This window comes from Hemiscyllium ocellatum, unplaced genomic scaffold (genome assembly GCF_020745735.1).
Source record: "Hemiscyllium ocellatum isolate sHemOce1 unplaced genomic scaffold, sHemOce1.pat.X.cur. scaffold_810_pat_ctg1, whole genome shotgun sequence".
NCBI classification, from domain to species: domain Eukaryota; kingdom Metazoa; phylum Chordata; class Chondrichthyes; order Orectolobiformes; family Hemiscylliidae; genus Hemiscyllium; species Hemiscyllium ocellatum.
Window position 1 is genome coordinate 16705 of NW_026869247.1, and position 19189 is coordinate 35893.

Consider the following 19189-nt stretch of genomic DNA (forward strand, 5'->3'; position numbering starts at 1 on the left):
TTTAGACTGGGAAGTTTTAATTACACTCTGTGCGGGTCGTTAATCTGAATTAGAAACTCTTTCCCGCGTTTGCAGCAGATGGGAAAATGGCTGCGGCCCTCAGGCAGTGATAGGTCCTGGGATATGGCCGCCATCTTTATTGGGGGCAAGGTACAGTGAGGGGCATGGACATGTCCCCTTCCTAGGATGGGGCGGGTGTGTACGATTTGAAGAGAGGCATTTACACACCAAGCACATACCAATAGAAAAATATGTCTTGTATTCTTCCTGCACTGACTGTGAGTTTTGTTTTGTGAATTCATTTCATAGGATATTAAATCAGAATAATTGAGGCTGGGATCTCAAAAGTAAGCTTTTACAGTCAATGGAGTCATCAGGATCTGAATATCATTGGCATTTAACTGTGGAAGGAGAAAGGTTTTTCTGTTCTTATTGTGGGAAAATATCTCCAATATCTTTGTTAACCAGAAAGATGTACAAATTTGTGTTTGGATCACCCTTTGGGTGTGTGCTCTGTTCTGGGCCCTGCAACTGAGGAAGGAGATATTGGCCTGAGATGGAGCACAGATTTATCCAAATTACACCTTGTCTCTTTGTAGGTACTCTCAGATTTAGACCCAATCACCCACTTCATGATGTTAACCTGTAAACTTGATATTTTCAATTACCTGCAAACTTCCCATTAAAACTCCTTTTCGACTCAAATTCCAGTACCTTTTCAGGTGGGATGTTCCAGCTTCTGACAACTGTCTGTTCATTCAGAAACTGCTGAGGTCCATGTTGACTCTGGGGTTACAAAGGGCTGAACTGAAAGATGAGATGCTGTCCCTGAGCTCCCATTGAGATACATTGGAACAGTACAGGAGGCTGAGGGCAGTGTAGGTGTGAGCAGGCAATGACAATGACAGGGCTGCACTGAGGGCTGCTTGGCTCAATGAGAGTGTTCTGGAGTTGGGTGTAAACAGAGTGAGAGGAGACGGGGAGAAGGTGAAGCTGAAACTCCGTTTTAGTTCAGGCCGTTCAGAAATTCACATGGTCCCAATGGGAACAGCCAGTTTGTAAGTGATACCTGCGGGGTATTTGTTAACAGTTTTTAATGTATTTTTCCTGAGGGCAGTTGAGAGTTAACCACATTGCTGTGGGTCTGGAGTCACATGTAGGCCAGACCAGGTGAGGATGACAGTTTCCTTCCCTACAGGACATTAGTGAACCAGTTGGGTTTTCTAACAATTGACAATAGTTTCATGGTCATCATTCGCCTTTTCATTCTAGATTGTATTGGATTCCGATGCTGCCATCAGCCATGTTGGGATTCTAACCCTAATCCTCGGAACACTGTACATTTCAATCATCTGGCAGGAATACCATTAAGCCATTGCCTTCCTTTTTTAGCAATATTTAAAAGCAAGTTCCATCATTCTACGTGTACAATGTGAGATAAAATACTGCGGTGTCCATGTGTCGGCCTCTCCAAAAGGTCAATCAACAGAAATTTGTTTGGGGGTGAAATATGTCACTTTTTTGTGGAGGGGGGAGGTGGTTTATTAAACAAAAACGAATCCAAATAAAAATCTTATGCCACGGACATGTAATTTCTGAAGCCAGAGGGGGATTACAGAGACAGGGAGAGTTGTGGGGCTGGAGGGGGATTATAGAGACAGGGAGGGTGGTGAAGCCGGAGGGGGATTACAGAGACAGGGAGGGTGGTGAAGCCGGAGGGGGATTACAGAGACAGGGAGGGTGGTGAAGCCGGAGGGGGATTACAGAGACAGGGAGGGTGGTGAAGCCGGAGGGGGATTACAGAGACAGGGAGGGTGGTGAAGCCGGAGGGGGATTACAGAGACAGGGAGGGTTGTGGGGCCAGAGGGGGATTGTTGTCCAAACATCACTGTGGTGTACATGGACTGCAGCATTTCAGGGAGGCGGTTAACCACCACTTTCTCCAAGACAAGTAAAGGTGGCCAATAAATACTGGTCTGGGCAGCAAAGGCACCCTCCAGTGAATAAAACCAAGCAGTGACCTCTCTGAGCTGACTTGCTGTGAAGTTAAAAACCTCTCTGGAAATGGAGTGGGCAGAGAAGAGAAACAGTGACATTTCACAGCTGCCCTCAGAGAGACCTCACCCTTGGAAGTACTCAGAGCCGGGGATCAGCTCAGTGAGTTTCAGTCTCTTCAAACATCAATCTTAGTCAGTTTTATTTTATTAAATCTACAATCATGAGTCAGGTGAGGATTTCTTTTTAATGTCTTACGGTCTCTTGATTAAATGTTTAAGATATAAAACGTAAGCATTAAGTTATTCTCAGGCAGTATTTTTTGAGCAGTTAGACTGTGCCTTTGTCTTGGTCTGTAGGTTGTTAAGGCGGAGAGATGGCCTGTTGTAGAGTGGCGTGCTGTTCCTGTCGGATGTGGGAGATTAGGGAGAGTTTCAATGAACCTGATGATTTGTCTGCAAGAAGTGTGATTGCAAATCCTATTGGATCACATGGATTGGTGGAGGAGTGATTAAAGGCAGTGAGGAATTGACAGGAGCCGGGGAGTGTGATAGGCGGCAGTCTCAGGATACTGCAGATACAGTCAGGTAGGTGGGTTACCTCCAGAAAAGCTAGGAGGGGTAGGTAGGTACTGCAGGAGTCTCCTGTGGCTATCCCCATCTCAGACAAGTGTACTGTTTTGGAAAATGTAGGTGGTAATAGACTTTCAGGGGAAAGTAGCACTGACAGCCAAGTTACTGGTACTGAGACTGGCTTCTAACATAATGTGAGGTGTATCCAGTTCCACACGATCGATGGTGATAGGGGACTCTCTCGTCAGGGGCACAGTCTGCCGTTTCTGCAGGTGACAGTGAGAGATCAGAATGGGGTGGTGCTGCCCTGGTGCCAGTGTCAAGGATATCTCTCAGAGGGAGCAGAACATTCTCAAAGGGGAAAATAACCAGTGGGAGGACATTGTACATTGGTACCAATGACATAGGAAGGGGAAAGCATGGGGTCCTGAGGAGCAGGGAGATTTGCTAGTGCCACTCGGGAGGCATTAAACCAGTGAGGGAGTCGGGGTAATCCTAAAGAGATAGTGAGAAAAGAGGTGAGTCTGAGGCTGGTACTGTTCACCAGATCAGACTGTCAAGGCAGGCAAGAGCAAGCTACAGAATGAGGTGGGACGGACCAGTTACACTGCATTTATTTCAGTGCAAGAGACCTGACAGGTCAGGCAGGTGGGCTCAGGGTATGGTTTTGAACATGGCACTGGATATTACAGCAATTACAGAGGCAGCACTCAGGGATGGATAGGACTAGCAGCTTAATGTTCCAGGGTATAGATGCTATAGCAAGGGGGCAACAGAGCAGGGGGAGAGGTGTTTTTGATTAGGGATAACATTATGGCTGGGCTTCGGGAGGATATTCCTGGGAGTACATCCAGGCAAGTTATTTGGGTGGTACTGAGAAATAAGAAAGGGATGACCATCTTACTGGGATTGTATTATAGACTCTCTCCCAATAGTCAGCGGGGAATTGAGACACAATTTTACCGGCAGACCTCAGTTATCTGTAAAAATATAGTTGCAATGATAAGGGGTTTTAACTTAGCCTCGGAGTGCTGTAGTGTTAAGGGCTTGGATGGAAATGTATTTGTTCAGTGTGTACGAGAACATTTCTGATTGAGTTTGTAGGATGTACCTACTAGAGAAGGAACAAAACCTGACCTGTTTCCTTTATTCATTCACAGGATGAGGCTGTCACTGGCTCGGCCAGCATTTATTGCTGCGTTTACCCAGAGGGCAGTTAAGAGTCAACCACGTTGCTATAGGTCTGGAGTCCCATGCAGACCAGACCAGGTAAGGATGGCATTTTCCTTCCCTAAAGGTCATGAGTGAACCACATGGGTTTTTTCAACAATTGACAATGGATTCCTGTCGTCACTAGATTATTTTTTCCAGATATTTATTGAATTCACTTTCCAAAATCTGCCGTGATGGGATTCAAACCCAGGTCCCCAGAACGTTATCTGGGTCTCTGGATTAACTGTCTAGTGATAATTTCACTCCATCATCACTGCCTCTTAGGAAATGAGGCAGGGTGAGTGACTGAGTTATCAGTGGGGCAGCACATCAGCACCAAAGATCCCACAGTATTGTGGCTCAGTGGTTAGCGCTGCTTCCTCAGCAACAGAGACGTGAGTTTGATACCAGCCTCAGGCAACTGTCTGTGTTGGAGTTGGCACATTCTCCCCAGTGTTTGTGAGGGTTTCCTTCGGATATTCAAATTTACTCCTACAGTCCAAAGATGTGTAGGTTAGTTGGATGAACCATGTTAAATTTCCCATAGTGTCCAGATGCAGTATATGAGGTTTTGGGATGTGCAGGCAAATCTCTGCCTGATGTGAAAAGATCGTTTTGAGGTCCTGGACAGAGCTCAGTGAGGTGTGGCTGAACGTTTTACATTTCCCGTGGCGGTAAGGGAAGGTCAAAGGTGTGGAGCATGTGTTGGTGGGAGGGTGTGGACCTAACAAGGGAGGTGCAGAGGGAATGGTCTCTGTGGAACGCAGATAGCGGTGGGGAGGGAAATATGTCTATGGTGGGGTCTGACTTTAGGTAGCAGAAATAAGAGGTTAATGCGCTGTATCTGGAGATTAGTGGGGTGGAAGGTGAAGACCGCAGGGCTGTATTCTTTATTGTGGCTGGAGGGGTGGGGTAAAGGCGGAGGTGCGGGAAGTGGAGGGTATGTGTTGGAGGGCATTGTTGATCAAGTCGGAGAAAAATTACTGTCCTTGTAGTAGGCCTTTCTGGGATGTCCTGGAATAGAATCCAAAGAGATTAAACAAATATATCACAGACAAAAGATTAACTGGACCAGAGAATAGGACCGCTTAAAGGTCAACAAGGCTGTCTATGGAATCACAGAGGGTGTGAAAGATATGCAAATATTTCACGTCATTTTTACTGGAGAAGTATATGGAAGCTCGAGAGTTTGGAGAAATAAACAATGATAACTTTGAAAGTGTCCATGTTACAGAGGAGGTGGTACTGGATGTCTTAAATCGCATCAAGGTGGATAAAGCCCTGGAACCTGATCAGGTGTATCCTGGAACTTTCTGGAAATCTAGGGAAGTGATTGTTGGGCCTCTCCTGTGATATTTGTATCGTTGATAGTGACAGGTGAGGTGCCATTATTTTAAAAAAGGTGGTAAGGAGAGGCCATGGAACAAGAGAACAGTGAGCCTGAAGTCAGTAGCAGGCAAGTTGGTGGAAGGGATTCTGAGGGACAGGATATCCATCTATTTGGAAAGGTAAGGAATGATCAGGGAGAGTCACTGTGGCTTTGTACGTACACAATTGTGTTTCACTAACTTGAGTGAGTGTTTTGAAGTGACAAAGAAAATTGATTAAGCCAGGCGGTGAATGTTGTTTATATGGACATTCAACAAGGTTCCACAAAGCAGACTGGTTAGCAGGGTTAGATCACATGGAATGCAGGGAGAGCAAGCCATTACAAAACTACCTTGAATGTAGGAGACAGAGGATGATGATTGAGGGTTGCTTTGCGGACTGGAGGCCTGTGAGCAGCAGTGTGCTGCAGGGATGGATATTGGGCCCTTAAATAAATGACTTGGATGTGAATATATGAGATATGGTCAGTAGGTTTACAGAAGACACCAAAATTGGAGGTGTAGTGGACAGTGAAGAAGGTTAGTTCAGAATACAACAGGATCTTGATCAGATGGGCCATTGGAGCAAGGAATTGCAGACTGAGTTCAAATTAGATAAATGTGAGCTGTTATATTTTGGAAAGGCAAATCAGGGCAGGACTTATGCACTTAATGGTAAAGTCCTGGGGAACATTGCTGAACAATGGGACCTTGGAGTGCAGGTTCATAGTTCCCTGAAAGTAGAGTCACAGGTAGGCAGGGGAGTGAATGCAGCATTTGGTACGCTCCCCGTTATTGGTCAATGCATTGAATGCAGCTGTTGTGATGTCATATTGTGGCTGGACAGGGCACTGATGAAGGCCCTTCTGGAATTCTGTTTTCAGTTCCAATCTCCCTGTTCTTGGAATAATGTTGAGAAACTTGAAAGGGTTCAGAAAACATTTGCAAGGACTTTCCTGGGGTTGGACGATTTGAGCTATTGGGAAAGGCTGAATAGGCTGGGACTATTTTCCCTGGAGATTTGGAGGCTGAGAGGTGATCTTATAAAGTCATGAAGGGCATGGATAAGGTGAGCAGTCAGGGACTTTTTCCCAAGTTCGGTGGCTCCAGAACGAGAGGGTACAGGCTTAAGGTGAGAGGGAAAAGATTTAAAAGGGATTTAAGGGGCATCGTGTTCATGTTGAGGGCATTGCAAGTATGGAATGAGCTGCCAGAGGAAGGGGTGGAGGCTAGTACAATTGCAGCATTTAAAAGGCGTCTGACTGGGTACTTGAAGAGGGAGGTTTTAGAGGGATAAGGGTGAACCGCTGGCAAATGGGACTCCATTAACGCTCTCCGTTAATGGTCAATGCATTGAATACAGAAGCTGGGACGTCATATTGTGGCTGGACAGGACGTTGATTAAGCCACTTCTGGAATTCTGTTTTCAGTTTGAATTTCCCTGTTCTGGGAAGGATGTTGTGAAATTTGAAAAGGTTTGGACAAGATTTACAAAAACGTTACCAGGATTGGAGGATTTGGGCTACATGGAGGGGCTGAATAGGCTGGGGCTATTTTCTCTGGAGAGTCAAAGACTGAGAGGTGACTTCATTGAGATTTATAAAATCACGAGGCGCGTGGATAAGGTGAGCAGCTGGCATCCTTTTTCCTCAGGTTAGGTGGGTCCAAAACTAGAGCACATGGGTTTAAGTTGAGAGGGCAAAGATTTAAAAGGGATCGAACTGGCAACAGTTTCAAGCTGAGTGTGGTGTGTGTATGGGAGGGGCTACCAGATGAAGTAGTGGAGGCTGATAAAATCACAACATTTAAAAGGCTTCCAATTGGGTACATGAATAGGAAGGGTTTTGATGGATACAGGCCAATAGATGGTAAATGGGAATTCATTAGTTTAGGATTCCTTGTTGGCACAGACGAATTGGACCGGAGGTCTGTTTCTTTGATCTTAATAAATTAAGATGCATTCCTCTCTTTTGTGCAGAGCTAGCTGAAGCACAGATAATTATCCTTGGAGCTGAGAAGGTGAAGCAGTGATTTTGACCTGGTGCCGATTTTGTTCCAAGGTCTTGAATTTGCAAAGAGAGAGAGGAATTGTTAACCCTGTCACAATTTTTAGTAACTACGTTCAAGTAATTGGCAAATAATACAAGGTGAAAATGTGAACACTATTTTACTCAGTAAGTTCTGAGCATCTGGAACAGTCTGAACGACACAGATTCAGCAGGTATTTTGAAACAGACTTGGAATTTTACTTTTTAAGGAAAGATTTGGGGGTAGTTGGGACAGATTTGCACCATCTACAGAGGGAGAGAGGACAGCTCCAATGGGCTGAATAGCCCCCAGCCCCAGTGCTCTGTGATACTGCCCCATTCACTGTGAATGATGAAGCTCATCCCAGAGCAGAGAGAGGGAGGAGCTCACCTCTCAATCGGCGCCGGCTTGATTAACGGCAGCTCCAGACCAATAGGAGGAGAGCCTGTGTGGTCCTGCAGCCAATGGGAGTGAATGAGGGGTGTGGCCAGCAAGACGACACCTGTCCATGAGCTGTGCAGGTGCAGTGTCACTGGGTGGGGGTGGGAGAGACAGCAGGGACTGGGACAGAGGCTGTAGGACCTGAATTACAAACTCCCGGTAAATTAAAACCAAAAGAACTGCAGATGCTGTAAATCAGAAACAACAACCAGGAGGTTCTGGAGAAGCTCAGCAGGTCTGGCAGCATCTGTGACGAGAAATCAGAGTTAACGTTTACGATCCGGTGTCCCTTCCACAGAACAGATGTTACTGAGAAAAAAAAAGTCCGTTTATGTGCAGAAGATAGTGTGGGGGGATGGGGGCAAGATAAAAGGAGTAAAGGTGGGGATAGAGTGAGAAGAGCGGTTGGATAAAGGAGTGGATAACGATCTGACTGGGGGAGGGTGACTAGCTGTTAATGGAGACTATTAGTGGCTAACCATAGGTAGTGTGTAATGACAGGCTGTGACATGAGGTGGCTACGACATGAGGTTGTTAACCTGTGGTTAGCCACGAACTGTCTCCATTGTAAGCTGTTGCCCACCTATATCACTCCACGATTGGAGCTGCTGAGGACACAAACCTTTGGAATATCCTCCCTCACCCCCTCTGTCCGCCTTAAAGATGTATCTAAAAATCGTTCTCTTTAATCAACGTTTCCATCATCCGTGAAACATTTTAGGAGATTTGTCAATGTGAAAGGCTCCATACAATGCAGGTAGTTGCTGTTATTGTCTGACATCAGGAGAAACAGGGATGAGCCCTCTCTCTCTCTCTTATACCTGATGAACAGCAGCAAAAGCAGGAAGCACTGAGCATGCTCCAGCCCACAATGGGCCTCGGATTATTGATGTCAGCGCAGGACCAATAAGAGTCGGGGGAAACGGGGCTGGAGGACCAGGATGTGCCAGTTGGTCCTTCAACCAATCGGAGTGAATGAGGGGCGGGACAATACTCAACCACGTGATAAACTTCACTGACAGCACAGTGTTGTTGTGGCCAAGGCATTGGAGATGTGTGAAGGTGCAGGGCAGGGGAAAGGAAAGACATAGACCAGGAAGAGAAGGAAATTTTCATGGTATGGAATGAGAGGTTTTACAGAACTTAGTGCACATTGTGAATCACAAATTTGAAAATCCCAAATTCTGCCCCATTTTCCCCCTCTATAATGCATTTTGCACTCCCTGAAATAGCAACTGTGTTTCTCCCTCCACAGATCCCAGTGATCAGTGCCAAAGCCCCATTGCCTGTGAAGAGGGTGATGTTTGATTTCCCTGTCCAGCTGCAGTTCATGTCGTGAAGGTGCTCCCACAATGTGGTTGGGTAAGTGCTGTTATAGATTATTCACTCAGCAATATTGAAGAGTTGACAATGTATGTGTAAATCAGCAGCAGTTTGTTTTTTTTAATCATGTTTATAATTTCACAGAAATACTATTGAAAAATTCTGGCATAAGGCCACAGATTGAGATACTAGGTCAAGTGATCAAAAGCATTGCCAAATGAGCAGGTTTTCGAGAACACCTTAAAAGAGGAAAGCAGGTCTGAGAGGGTTCAGGTGGGAATTCCAGACAGTGTTGCCTTGGCAACAGTAGAAACAGCCAGACAGGTGAAGCAATGAATAAACACAAATGAGTTGTCAAGGTCTTGCAGGGTGTGTGGTGCAGGGAGACAGGGATGTTCACAGGGTGAGAATTTTAAATTGTTGCCTGTAAATAGGAGCCTTTCGATGGATCAACTAGTTTTGGTACAAGTGAGCACTTGGGCAGGAGGCTTTAAGATACTCTTGAGATTACATGTAAGTTGAATGTGGGAGGCTGGCCAAGAGTGTTTGGATAATTAAGTCTGGAGATAAATACTCGTCCATCCCTGCATTCAGTAAATGAGCTGAGACTAGGGTGGAGTTGGGTGATGTCACCAATGAAGAAAGTGTGTTTTTGGAGTTGGGCTCTTCCTCCACATCACCCCCACCTCCCTCCCCTCACCAAATCACAGGTATTGTTCCTTGTTCTGTCTGTCTGTCTTTTCTGGTTATGTCCTTCTCTCCCATTCTGCTACGAAGTAATATTTTGACCTCACCGTTGTTGGAAAAACCTACTTCATCCCCACTCTCCCATTCCTTTCTAAATTCCTTGTATGTGGTGTCCCTCAAGGATCGATTCTTGGTCCCTCCTGTTTCTCACCCACATACTGTCAGGAGGTGACATCGTCCAAAAGCACCGTCTGAGGGTTCACATGTACACTGACAATGCCTAGCTCTCCCTCCCCATCATCCCTCTCCATTACTCAGTTATCAAACTGCTCATCACACTCCCACTACGCGATTGGCTGCAATTTCCTGCAATGGAACATTGAAATGGTTAAACCCATTGCCTTCAGTTGCTATTACAAATTCCTTTCCCTTACTGCTGAGCCCCTCCCTCTCCCTGGGAACTGTCTGAGGCAGAACTACACTCTTCACAATATTGCTCTCATATCTGTAACCCCAAGATGACCTTCTGATCAGGTATCTACACAATCACAAACACCAGGAATTCCAATCTCTAAAACGTTGCTTCCCCCCCCCCTTCACCCCAGCTCCATTGCTACTGAAACCCCTGACCCGTGTTGATGTTGCCTTAAACTTGACGAATCTAAAACAGAACCCTTGATTCCGTGACTATCCGAGTATCCTATTCCAGATCCCTCATGATGGGAAACATCCTCTCAGTATTTACCCTGTCAAACTCCTTAAGAATCCTGCATGTTACAATGAGATCACCTCTCATTCTTCCCAAATCCAGTGAGTAGAGTCCCAACATTTTCAGCCTTTTCTTAAAAGATAATCCCTACAAGCCAGGGATCATTCCAGTTAATCTTTTCTGAAATGCCTCGGATGAAATTATGTATTCCCTTAAATAAAGGGACCAAAACTTCTGTCATTACTCCAGATGTGGTCTCACTCGCACTTTGTAAAGTTACTCTCAGGTATATACTCCAAACACTTACACTGAAAACTCCTTGTAATAAGAAACAACGTTCTATTCCCCATCCTGATTCCCTGTTATAACTGTGTTTCCCACACAATTACCCCGGTCCCTTTGTGGTGCAGCTTTCGACAGTTTCCACCATTTACATAGCACTCTGTTCTTTTATTATCTCCTCCAAAATGAGCAACTTCACAATTTCCCAAATTATGCTCCATTTGCTAACTTGTTGCCCACTTCTCCAATGAATCCCTCTCTGTAAACTGTTTATAATCCTTTTGGAACTTTACCGTTCTGCCTTTTCTCAGAGATTTCCCCGCTCATTCTTCTAAACATTTCCTGGGAGCACTGGGCAGTGGGAAGCAGTTGTTACCTTTTCAGAGAGACTCTTTGGAATGACTGGGAGGAGCTTGCTGCTCATGGGTCAGAATGGAGACAACTTGCCCATCGAGCTGCATGAGCCTTTTACCCCCCCCCCCCACCCCCCCCCCCCGTCTAATTGATGAGGCACAGCAGCAGCACGGAAGGAAAGAAAAGGAAGCACACATCCTGCTCTCCACATCGCACTGACTCTTGAAACATTGTGTCCCATGTGTCAAAGATCTGCCCTGTTCAGTCACATGAAGACCCAGTGTGGAAACTCACAGAAACCCATACAGATTTCCCCCTGAACTAACTGCTGACCCCCACAAGGGGTAATGTGTCCAGTCATCCTGGGCCAGGAGGAGGGGGTGGTGAGAGTTTCTTAAATGAACTGACAGTGACAGTTTTATAAACGTGTATTACAGGTGGACATTCAGATGGTAATCTCAGTAATTGTAACACCAAACTGTGACAAAATTACTCAATTCATCAGGAGCTGGATATTCACATTGTGTGTGAGTATTGTATTCCAGCTCATTCCCATTTGCTGCATAAATGTCCTCTTTTGAATCACCCCACACTCTCAGTAGATCTCCCCCAAGTCTTCAATATGTGTCCTGTAATCCTTTTCTGATGAACTCATGAGTGTAAGGTGGATTATTCTAAATCTGTAAACCCCTCTGTCACAGGGCACCCGCAATTTCCTCTGCTACAAGGAGAACAATCTGTTTCCCCAAACCCCTGATTCCCCAATGTCTGTTTGCTCCCTATAAGGCACACATCAGGATTGTGTTGGAACATTCTCCACTTGCCTGCATCAGTGCAGCCCCCAACAATATTAAAGTGAACATCCTCCAGGACAAAGCACTGTGCCTGAGTGGTGTCCCATCCACCACCTTCAGCGTTCCCTCTCCCCATCCCCAGGGTACAGTGGCATCACTGTGTAAAAGGTAGTCAGCATTGTCTGACCAGACCATAGGGCTGCTGTCTCATTAGGGAGAAATGTCTGGTGGTGGGTTTAACCTGAAGGTTACCACAGCCCAGGCAAGGGGAGAGGTTGAGAACAAGAGTCCATCTATTGTAGATGGATATTCTTGATATGTATTAACAACACCCATGTCTCTGCAACTAAAATCCCCCATTCCTTGTACCATCCTGGTAAATCTCCTATGCCCCCTCTCAGGGACTCTGCCATCCTTCCCAATGTGTGGGTGATCTCTGGTTTGCACAGACCCAGCTGCTCTGTGTTCCTGTGGGTGATGTCATCATCGAGCAACAGTTGCATTGAACCTCACTGTCTGTAAGGGTGGGAGACACAGAAACCCCGGTAGCATTTGAGATGTATTTAGTGTGCTCTTGCAATGCCATGATAGATGAGACTTTTCCACAATTATTGGAAAATAGATGAGGACAGTTAGGTGGTAGTTTTCTTTGTCACAGACCCGATGTACTACCAGAGCCTTTTTCTGTTCTGTAGACCGCTAAGATGTTTATTATAGGAATATGACAGGCTCCATTGGACTTCAGGTCAGAAAGGGTGATACTAGAGTAGATAACAGATGATTGGCCGATGTTTTGGGAGGAAAAGGAGATTGAGAGGTTTAAGGAAGAATTCAGAAGCCCAGCACAGAATCGGAAAGGGCCGTCATCAAGTGAGAAATAAACATTGGGAATCCTGAAGGCTGGAAATAAAAAAGGCACATATAGCAGAGCTTTGAGAGACTGGAGGGGATTAGAGATAGGGAGAGTAATGAAGCTGGAGGAGATGAAAGTTGGAGAGGATTCTGAGGATTGAGGATGTTACAGAGATAGAGATATTTCTGATAGACTTTTTTGAGTTTTGAGGCTGGAGAGGAATTATCGAGATAAGGAAGAGTTGTAAGACTGGATGAGGTGGCATTGACGGAGAGTTCCGAGCATAGAGGAATTTACAGAGATAACGAGCGATAGAGTCAGAACGTTATACAGCACTGACACACACCCTGTGTTCCAACCAGTCCGTGTCAACCATAAATTCGAACTGAACTAATCGCATCTACCTCCACTTAGTCCAAATCCATCCAAGCATTCCCTATCGATATACAGGTCCAAATGCTTTTTCCTCTTAGAATCCCATTCCCCTACCGTTTTACTCTCCATTTACCCCTTACTAATTCACTAAACCCAATCATCCCTGAACACTATGGGCAATTGAGGACTGCCAGTTCACCTACCCTGTACATCTGTGGCTTGTGGGAGGAAACGGGAGCACCCGGAGGAACCCACGCTGACACGGGGAAGCAGATCCAAACTCCGCATGGACAGCCACCCAATGCAGGAATTGAACCTGTGTCCCTGGCAGCAGTGCTAACCATTGAGCCACTGTGCCACCCTTAAATTGTAATTGTATTCACAGCTACCACGTCCTCTGCTAGTTTATTCCACATGTGAATCACTCTCTGTACAAAAACAAAAAATAAAATCCGGAACGTCTTTTTAGGGTCTTCCTTTTCTCACCCACTCTTGAATCGCGCCCCCTCCTGGAAAGGGCACCTGCTGTTCACATTACCTATACTCTTCAGGATTTTATAAACCTCCAATAAGGTCACCCCTCAGCCTCCTACACCCCAGTGAAAGAAGTCCCAGCCTACCTAGCCTCTCCTTATAACCGAAAGCATCCATTCCCATCAACATCCTGGTAAATCTCTTCTGAACCCGCTCCGACTTAATAATATCTGTCCTATAACAGCACAACCTGAACTGAGCACAGTATTCCAGAAGAGGCCTCACCAACATCCTGTACAACCTCCAACGTAATGTCCCAACTCCTATACTCAAAGGTGTGAGCAATGAAGGCAAGTGTGCTGTACATCTTCTGAACAACCCTGTCTACATGTGACATAAACTGCAAAGATCTGAACCCCGAGGTCTCTTTGTTCTATATCACTATGCAAGGCCCGACTTTTAATCAGTGTAAGTCCTGCCCTTTTATCAAGATGAAATATTTGGCATTTATTCCAATCCAGAACATCCTTCTAGTATAAAGGCAATAGAAGTATATTTTAGAGGAAAATCAGTAAGGCGAAAAGGGGACAGGACACAGTTTTGGCGAATAGGGTAAGGACAATCCAAAGGGTTTTTATAAATACATTAAGAGCAAATGGGTTACTAGAGACAGAATAGGGCTCCTCAAGGATCAGCAAGGCAGCCTGTGTGTGGATCTGCAGGCGATGGGGTGGGAGGGGATACTAAACAAGTATTTTGCATCAGCATTTACTGTGGAGAAGGATATGGAAGATATAGAATGTTGGAAATCGATGGTGACACCTTGAAAAATGTCCATATTACAGCGAAGGTGGTACTGGATGTCTTGGAACGCAGAAAGGTGGATAAATGCCCAGGATTTCATCAGGTGTGTCCTAAAATTCTGTAGGAAGCTAGGGAAGTGATTGCTGGGCCCCTTGCTGAGATTTTTGTATCAGCGATAGTCACAGCTGAGGTGCCAGAAGACTGGGGGTTGGTTAATATGATGATACTGTTTAATGAAGGCGGTTTGGACAAGCTCGGGAACTACAGACCTGTGAGCCTGATGTTGGTGCCAGACAAGTTGTTGGAGGGAACCCTGAGGGACTGGATTTGCATGTATTTGGAAAAGCAAGGACTGATTAGGGATAGTCAGCATGGCTTTGTGTGCGGGAAATCATGTCACTTACTTGACTGAGCTGTTTTATGAAGAAGTAAGAAAGTGGATTTTTGAGGGCAGAGCGGTAGATGGGATCTATATGGACTTCAGTAAGGCGTTCGACAAGGTTCGCCATGGAAGACTAGTTAGCAAGATGAGATCTCACCATACCAGGAGAACTAGCCATTTGGAATATAGAACTGCCTCAAAGGTAGAAGACAGAGGGTGGTGGTAGAAGGTTGTTTTTCGGACTGGAGGACTGTGACCACTGGAGTGCCACAAGGGTCGGTGCTGGGTCCACTACTTCTCATCATTTATATAAATGATTTGGATGTGAACATAGGAGGTATTGTTAGTAAGTTTCCAGGTGACACCAAAATTGGAGGTGTAGTGGGCAGTGAAGAAGGGTAACTCAGGTTTCAATGGGATCTTGATCAGATGGGGAAATGGGCTGAGGAGTGGCAGATGGAGTTTAATTTAGATAAATGTGAGGTGCTGCTTTTTGGAAAAGCAAAGCCTAGCAGGACTGATAGACTTAATGTTCAGGTCCGAGGGAATGTTACTGAGCAAAGTTTCCTTACAGTGCAGGTTCATAATTCCTTGAAAGTAGAGTCGCAGGTGGATAGGATAGTGAAGGTGATTGGTATGATTTACATTATTGGTCAGAGCAGTGAGTACAGGAGTTGGGCAGTCATGTTGTGGCTGTACAGGACATTGGTTTGGCCACTCTTACAATATTGAGTGCAATTCTGTTCTCCACCTATCAGAAGGATGTTGTGGAACTTGAAAGGTTCAGAAAAGATTGGTGGCAGAATATTCTTTAAAGGGTAGAATAACCAGTGGGAGGTCATTGGACATTGGTACCAATGACACAGGAAGAGAAAAAGATAGGTCCTGATGAGAGAATATAGAAAATTAGCCTGGAATATAAAAAAGTAGATACTCGGTCGTAATATCTGAATTACTCCCAATGCTACATGCTAGTGAGAGTAGGAATAGCAGGATGGAGGAGATGAATGATTGGCTAAAGATCTGGTGTAGGGCAGAAGGATTCACATCTTTTGGTCATTGAATTCTCCTCTGGAGTAGAAGTGACTTGAATAAGAAGGATGGATTGTCCCTGAATTGGAAGGTGACTAATATCCAGGCAGGGAGATTTGCTAGTGCTACTCGGGAGGCATTAAACCAGAGGGAGTGGGGGTAAACCTAAAGAGATAGTGAGAAAGGAGGTAAGTCTGAGGCTGGTACAGTTCAGAAATCAAACAGTCAAGGCAGAACGCGGTAGAACCGAGCAGTTACACTGCATTTACTTCAATGCAAGAGGCCTGACAGGGAAGGCAGATGAGCTCAGGTTATGGTTTGAACATGGGACTGGGATATCATCGGTATTATAGAAATATGACTCAGGGATGGATGTGACTGGCAGCTGTATGTTCCAGGGTATAGATGCTATAGGAAGGATAGAAAGGGGGACAAGAGAGGAGGACGAGTGGTGTTTTTGGTTAGGGATAGCATTAGAGTTGTGCTTGGGGACGATATTCATGGGAGTAAGTTCAGTGAAATTATTTGGACGGAACTGGGAAATAAGAAAGGATTGATCACCTTATTGTTAATATCTGCGTGTGTTTCATCTGATTGCTCTGGTTTCCTCCCACTATGTAAAGATGTGCAGGTTAGGTGGATTATCCAGGCTGAATTACCCACAGTGTTCAGGGATGTGCAGGTTGGGTGGATTATCCAGGCTGAATTACCCACAGTGTTCAGGGATGTGCAGGTTGGGTGGATTATCCATGGGAAAGGCAGCATTACATGGGTAGGGTGGGAGTCTCTGAGGGTCAGTGCGGATGTGATGGGCTGAATGACCTGCTTCCCCACTGTCTGGATTCTCTGATAATTATAATAGTTTTAAAATAGTTCCAAAAAAGAATAGACCAGATCTAAAAGTTGCTGTTCTAAATTGGATAGAGGTGCATTGTGATTGAACAAGATAAAATCTTTCAATACTTCTTTGCTATTCCCAGGTAAAGGGACGGCTGAAAAGTGGGAACATAACATAAGGAATAGGAGCAGGAGGAGGCCATCTGGCCCCTCCAGCCTGCTCTGCCATTCAATAAGATCAGGGCTGATCTCAGCTCCACTTTACTGCTCTCTCCCATAACCTTTAATTCCTTTCCTGTTCGTAAATCTACATTTTGACCTAAAGACATTCAAGATGAAAGTCTCAACTGTTTCAATCAGCTGGGAATTCCACAGATTCACAACCCTTTAGCTGAAGAAGTTTCTCCTGAACTCAGTCCTAAATCTGATACCCCCTTATTTTGTCGCTATGCACCATAGTTTGTCCAGTCCACAGTGGAAATGACCTCCCTGCTTCTATCTTATCTACTCCTTTCATAATTTTATATTTTTCCTATACAATCTCCCATTATTCTAAATTCCAATGAGGATCATGCCAGTTTTGTCAATCTCTGCTCAGAAGGCAACCCTTTCAACTCCAGACTCAAACTAGTGACCCTGCTCTGCACCCCCTCCAGCGCCATTACATCCTTCCTGAAGTAGGGGACGAAAACCTGTACACAGTACTCCAGGTGTGGCCTCCCCAGCCCCCTGTACAGCTGCAGCATAACCATCCCTCTAGCAATGAAGGACAATATTCCCTTCACTGCCTTAATTACCTGCTGTACCTGCAAACCAGCTTCCTGTGATTCATGCACAAGGACACCCAGCTCCCTCTGTACAGCAGCCTGCTGCATGTTTTCACCATTTCATCATCCAGTTTGCTGTTAGTCCGACCAAAATGGATGACCTCACATATCCCAACATTGTCCTCCATCTGCCAGACCCTTAACCACTCAATTAACCTCTCTGTATCCCTGTGCAGACTGACAGTGGCCTCTGCACACATTGCTCTACCACTCATCTTAGTGTCGTCCACTTTTCATGAATCCATGCTGTGTCTGCTCGATGAGACAATTTCTATCCACATAGCTCACTATTTCTTTCTTGAGAGATCAGACATTTCCCCCACTACAGAAGTTATGCTGACACGTCCATTTTAAAATATTGGCATCACATTTGCAGCTTTCCAATCTGTTAGAACCGTCCCAGAGTCAGCAAATGTTAGTGAATTATCACGAGTGTATTTGCTATTTACCCACTGCCATTCCTTACAGTCCCCGGGGATGCATTCCATCACGGCCAGGAGACCCATCTACCTTTCGGCTGGTATCTTTCCCAGCACTGCCTCTTTACTGAGAATGATTGATTGTTTCTCTGTCTTCATCTGCCATTGCCCCCATAGGCCTGCGACAATGAGTATATAGACAGTATGTTCCTGTTAAGGCCGAGGCTGGGAGGTGTAAGGAATGCTGCTGTCAAGAGGAATTGTGGCTCTGGTCAAGAAAATGAAGGGGGGATATGGCAAGTCCAGACAGCTGGGTTTGTGTGAATACCTAGAGGTATATAGGGGCAGTAGGAGTATACTGGAGGGAAACTAAGAGGGCAAAAAGGGGACGAGAGAGCTTTGTGAAATGGGTTTGGGGAAAATCCAAAGAGATTCTAGAAATACACTAAGGACAAAAGAGTAACCAGGCAGAGAATAGGGACCCTCAAAGATCAACAAAATTGTCTATGGATCTGCAGGAGGCAGGTGAGATACTATCTGCGTATTTCATGTCCGCTTTTACTGAAGGAGGATATGGAAGTGAGAGAGTTTGGAGAAATAAATAGGGATAACTTGACAAGTGTCCATATTAGTTATGAGGCACTGGAACTTGTATAATGCATCAAGATTGATAAATCCCTGATACATGATCAGGTGAATCCCAGAACTTTGTGGGAAGCTAGGGAAGTGATAGTTGGGTCCCTCGCTGAGATATTTGTATCACCGAGGTGCTGGAAGACTGGCGCCATTATTTGAGAAAGGTGATGAGGAAAAGTCAGGGAACAATACACTGGTGAGCCTGGAGTCAGGTAAGTTGTTGGAAGGGCTTCTCAGGGATAGGATTTAGATGTAATTGGAAAGGTAAGAAATGATTAGGGACAGTCAGCATGGCTTTGTGTATGGAAATCACTAACTTGGACTTCAGAAAGACATTCAAGGTGGAAGAACTAGCTATTTGGATATAAAATTGGCTGTAAGGTTGGAGACAGAGGATAGTGGTGAAGGGTTGCCTTTCGGACTGGAAGCCTGTGATGAGCAATATGGTGGAAGGATCGGTGCAGGGTTCACTGCTTTTCATCATTTATATCAATGATTCCTATGGTTCGTGACTTTACATAGACACCAAATTGGATCTGGAGGAAGTGGATCGGGAAGAAGGTTACCTCAGAGTACAATGGGACTTCAATCAAATGGGCTGGGGAGTGGCAGGTGGAGTGAATTCAGATAAATGTGAGGTGCTGCATTTTGAAAAAACAAATCAGGGCAGGACTTATACATTTAATGGGAAGGTCCTGGGGAGTGTTGTTGAACAAAGAGACCTTGTCGTGCAGGTTGATAGTTCTTTGAAAGTGGAATCATGGATAGGCAGGGTAGTGAAGGAGG

At 45.3% G+C, this 19189-nt stretch overlaps 1 long non-coding RNA gene across 1 annotated transcript in view; it reads left to right on the forward strand.

Moving 5' to 3' along the window:
- LOC132814360 (uncharacterized) overlaps positions 1 to 19189 on the forward strand; it is a 46225-nt gene that overhangs the window by 14438 nt on the left and 12598 nt on the right. The window contains exons 3-4 of the long non-coding RNA XR_009644416.1: positions 3728 to 3836; positions 8871 to 8977. This is a non-coding gene — a long non-coding RNA (uncharacterized LOC132814360). The remainder of the gene's footprint in view (positions 1 to 3727; positions 3837 to 8870; positions 8978 to 19189) is intronic.